A 5,389-nucleotide genomic window follows, 5' to 3' on the forward strand; every position below is an offset into this window, starting at 1 on the left:
TTCTTAACCAGTGTACATAACTTAAAAAATATATGTAAACTGAAGCAAGTCTTATGGGTTACTTGTGAAACCATACATCATACCTTTGGGACCTCTCAAATAACAATAATTTCACAGTTTTTTTTTTTATATTTCTTCAATCACAAAACAATAATTGAATGCAAGAAAAAATAATGAAATAAACATTTATAATTTGAATAATAAAGCATTAAAAATTAATTGCATTTATAATTCATTCTGCTTATAAGACAATATCTGCTGATTTTTTACAAAAGATAACAACAGTAAGTCAGTTCATCCAATGGTTTGCAGGATTGTAGTCTGAGGATTTTACCATACAAGGAAGGCAGCAACAGCAACTCTTTTGACTGAAAAAGAAACAAAGTTAAATTTCAATTGTTGATTCTTAATTTTAAAATAATTTAACGGGAATAAAGAAACAGACATCAGTGTATGTTAAACAATTTGTTTATTACTTATATTGATTACTCAAAAATATATAGTATCAAAAATATCCGATTTTATTGTTATCTCCCCTTCATATATCTTCTTCAGATTTAGTATCTACTTTAAAGGGTACATTATTTTAAATTGAAAAGATTGAATACTGATTTTTTTTAATTGTAAATTAAAAAAAAATATATATATTGAAATCTATTTAGTGACATTCATCACACAATAACATAAACACATTAAAGTTGTATGTTGATGAATAGGTTCTCACCTTATAACAGCTTTATCCCAGCAAGTAACCCAATGGAAACCTGATGCTAACCTGGAATATAAAAGTAGTCAGTTATACTAAACTTTCCTAAAAAAATTTATTACACATGTACTAAATTTAAAATTGCACTAGAATAACAAAAAATCATGGAAAAAATATTTGGTATTCTGAATTATAAACTCGTTTTATATTTACCAAAAAAATTCAACCGGTATCTCATCAGTGTAAAATTATTTTTTTGGTACTAAAGAACCTTATGAAATTGATTTCAAATATTATATTACTAAAAAGATGCTCGATTACCTACCAACATGTTAACAATATCAGACATCCAAGTCTTACTCCCAACACCACGAAAACATCATCATTATAACAACCTAAAAATAAAAAAAATAATTACTTGTTTTACAGATCAATCTGTCTCTAAGAAGACTAACAAAATAATGCTATGTTTCATTTATTAAAACCTGTTATACATTATCATCTTCACTATATAAACTTTTAAACTGCTAGAGATAGAAATTGACCTTGTGCAAGTGCACGTATATGTATAAGACAATGATTTTGGAATATTCAATTACAAAATCGGATGGGATTTTGTTCTCTTTTGATGGTTCTTATAACCATTTTCATAACAGCGTAGACAACCCCCATACTTATGTTGGTAATAATACTAACTCAATTACTGTAAATTCAGAAACTATTGCAATGTTTTTATTATTGCGAAAAATGCAATATGGTTGTATTGGCAATAATTTAAACTAGCATTTTGAAATTTTTTATATGAATTAAACAGGATTTTTCTCAATATCGCAAAAATTAAAATCGCATTTTAGTCTAAAATTACAAAATCGCAATTAATGAATGGTTATTATTTTGAATTTATTGAACCATAAAATTAATTTTTGACTCTTCATATTGAATAATCCGCGAAGCGGATTATGTAAAATGTGAAGTCAAAAATTAATTTTATGGTTCAATAAATTCAAAATAAATTATAGCCATTCATTATAAATAAATTTCTATCAAAAATAAGGCTCAAACAACTTTTTATATTATTTATATTAACCATAACAATGTACACGGATGTTGGTGTATGAATATAGGTCGTCAGAGTGGGCGTGTTGCCATAAAAATTGACAACATTGAAAATAAAAGTAATACCAATCAGAAGACAGAAAATACACCAAATTTATTAATAATTGCACGTAAATAATTTCTGAATTTACAGTACCTTTAACTTGTTTGCCATTGGCTATCTATAACAGTGATTTTACGCTCACTCAGTCTGTCAGAGGCCTTCCAATAGGGATTTAAATAGAATAAAAGAGCAAAGTACATGTAGGCACAAGAGAAGAAAAAAAGAAAATAATTATTCAACATTTAAATCAACACACAAGGTTTAGTCCTCTGCTAGTAATTTGTACTATTTGATGTAGGCATTTAGAACCTTTGGCGACCCCAGTTTAAATGTCTACAACACATTCAATGTGACAAGTGGGCGTTACAAAGTTTCACCTTATCTGACCCAGTCAATAGATAACATAAGAGCACCAAGAAATCGTCTTGTCCACGCTTTTATGAAAATGATTCTATATCAATTCAATATTCAAACAGTTAGAGTTTGCATAAAAATTTGTTCGACCCAAATAAGTTTACAAATTCATTGATAATAACTTGCAAACAGTTGGTTTCTATCCATAACAGCTCACTCGATACCAGACAGAAAACAAATGTAAGACTAGATACTCTAAAAATCTTAACACTGATAGAAAAGAACCCTTAAAAAATAATGTTAAATGCCTATATATATATTATTACCATAAAATTTGTGGAATATATAAACTTACCACATATTTTTCATGGTAAAGCCTCAGACTTGGTGAAGATTAAATTGACCATCTCCCTTAGAGCTGCTCTCCCGGCTGACAAGGTGGCTCTCATCATCTTAACATCTTTTTTTTTTAAATATAGTTTTATACATTAAATATATCAGATGCATTTCCAATAAATCCCCTTTCTTGAAAATTTCAGCAAATCAATTGTTAATGACCCAAGATTTCTCCCACCCTGCATACTTATTATCTAGAGCTCTGCTTACATTTATTTTTTTTTTTATTACAGAGCTCTAAATAATAGTCAATATTAGCTAGTTTACATCTGATATTAAAAAAAATGTACAAACATGAATATCCAAGTAGATGAAAATCCTAACATTGAGGGAATTTCAAGTATGTCGAGGTAAAGAGGGGTATAATAAATTACCTCCCTTTGACCCAAATTTCACCCTATTCGGACTCCACATCCTTGTTATATTAAACAAAAAAATTGTACAATTAAAATTAAAAAATAGATTGATAACAAAAATCTAACACATTTCAATAAAATATTTCGTACTGATCGACTTATGGTGGCAGAGTGGTCCTATAAGTAGTTCAACTACTGTATCACTAGCCTGTCAACACTGAGAACCCTCACATGAAATGTGTAACTTCATTCTTAAATTGACTAGGGTTTACCCGTTTCCCTGATGAAGGTGATGTTTTCACTAGGCACTCTGGCTGTCTCCACAAATAAAAATTTACTGCCAAAATTATAGTAAATCATGTTAAAGTGGTGTTTAACACCAAAAATCAACCAATCCAATTTCAACAAGATGGTCTTCAACTATACCTTTTATAAAATTAATTCTTTAAAAAATATCACCTTGGTTACAAACCAAAATCAGCTAAAAATGACAAAAAAAGTGCAAAAAATTCTAACTTCTTACACTTCGTAAATTCCTCTGCATTAGAGCACCCTTGTCACATATCTTAAAGATATTAAAATTAACATGAAAGAAAAGGTTGTAAGGGGATATATTTACTGCAGACCATTATTCATCTTTTTAGTTTACACTAGAGAGGCATTTGCTATGGTAAGGTATTTTGAAACATTGCTAAAAAGAACAAAAATGATTAAAATTTTTGCTAAAAAATTTAGTGGGAATATTCACATCGGCAGATTTAATTGCATTAACTACATTTATAAAGTAACTTGTAAAATTTGAAAGTATCTCAAATCCTAAAATAACAAAAAGATGGCAAAAATATATACATTACAATTTGCAAAAATAAAATACATTTCAATAATTGAACATTTTTTTTTCTTTTTTCTTTCTTTTTCTTTTAGATTATCCATTCTTAAACTGCTGGAAGTGTTTTGACTAGACATGAGTATAAACGGAAAATAGAAAGAATTTTTGTAATGTCAAATACAAGTTAACCTACAACTTCCAATCTTGTTGAAAATGGAGAATCTTAACATATTTTTTTTTTTTTTTGTAAAAAAAGTTATAAACATTTTCTCAAGCATACACAAAAATAGTCTGAATTACATTCTTTACTGTTGCAGTTATATCACACAACCATTTTATGCAGCCACAGTTATCTGAAAAAGAAATATACATAACTCATGAACATTGAAATAATATTTAATGCAAAACAATTATAATTAACTGAGCATTACAATTATATAATTAAATGTATAGAACATTTCTTTTTCTTTATTATAAAGTGATTTGTTGACATAAATTTTAAATTACCAGTATTTCTTAGCAATAAAAGGATGAAAAACAAGTCATTAGCTGATGTCTTTGACAAATATCTTTTTAACATTGTTTTATAGCTATATATAGTATATCAGGCTATTTGATACATACTTGATTGAATTTTTTAACATTTAGTCATGTTGAACCGTTATAGCTAACTATACAATATAGGTTTTGCTCATTGTTGAAGGCATAGGGTGACATTTAGTTGCATCCATATCATTTGGTCTCTGGTTGATAGCTGTCTCATTGGCATACATACCACACTTACATATTTTCATATATGGGGACAACTATAGATAACAAAACTAAAGGCTCTAAAGAGCCTGTGTCGCTCACCTTGGTCTATGTGCATATTAAACAAAGGACACAGATGGATTCATGACAAAATTGTGTTTTGGTGATGGTGATGTGTTTGTAGATCTTACTTTACTGAACATTCTTGCTCCTTACTATTATCTCTATCTATAATGAACTTGGCCCGGTAGTTACAGTGGAAAATATTTTGTAAAAATTTACAAATATTTACAAAATTTATGAAAATTGTAAAAAATTGACTATAAAGGGCAATAACTCCTTAAGGGGTCAATTGACAATTTTGGTCATGGTGACTTATTTGTAGATCTAACTTTGCTGTACATTATTGCTGTTTACAGTTTATCTCTATCTATAATAATATTCAAGATAATAACCAAAAGCTGCAAAATTTTCTTAAAATTACAAATTCAGGGGCAGCAACCCAACAACGTGTTGCCTGATTGGTCTGAAAATTTCAGGGCAGATAGATCTTGACCTAATGAACAATTTTATCCTCATCAGATTTGCTCTAAATGCTTTGGTTTCAGAGATATGAGCCAAAAACTGCATTTTACCCTATGTACTATTTTTATACGCTAGTCAAATTTTTTACGGGACGTATTATGTTATACAAATGTCCGGCGTCCGTCCGTCTGTCTGTCCGTCTTTCTGTCCGGCGTAAACATGTCGCACCGTAACTTGAGAATGACTTATCCAAATTTCATGAAACTTAACATAGTTGTTTCTTATGATGGTCAAACGATCTGTATACTTTTTGG

At 28.9% G+C, this 5,389-nt stretch overlaps 1 long non-coding RNA gene across 1 annotated transcript; it reads right to left on the minus strand.

Annotated features, from left to right (window-relative positions):
* Positions 1 to 300: 300 nt before the first annotated feature.
* On the minus strand, positions 301 to 2,983 carry LOC127726623 (uncharacterized). Its single transcript, XR_007993615.1, has 4 exons — positions 2,575 to 2,983; positions 1,032 to 1,101; positions 725 to 775; positions 301 to 368 (listed from the first exon to the last, which is right to left on the minus strand). It is a non-coding gene; the product is annotated as an uncharacterized LOC127726623 (long non-coding RNA).
* Positions 2,984 to 5,389: the final 2,406 nt, after the last annotated feature.

Source organism: Mytilus californianus, unplaced genomic scaffold (assembly GCF_021869535.1).
Source record: "Mytilus californianus isolate M0D057914Y unplaced genomic scaffold, xbMytCali1.0.p SCAF_18, whole genome shotgun sequence".
NCBI lineage: Eukaryota > Metazoa > Mollusca > Bivalvia > Mytilida > Mytilidae > Mytilus > Mytilus californianus.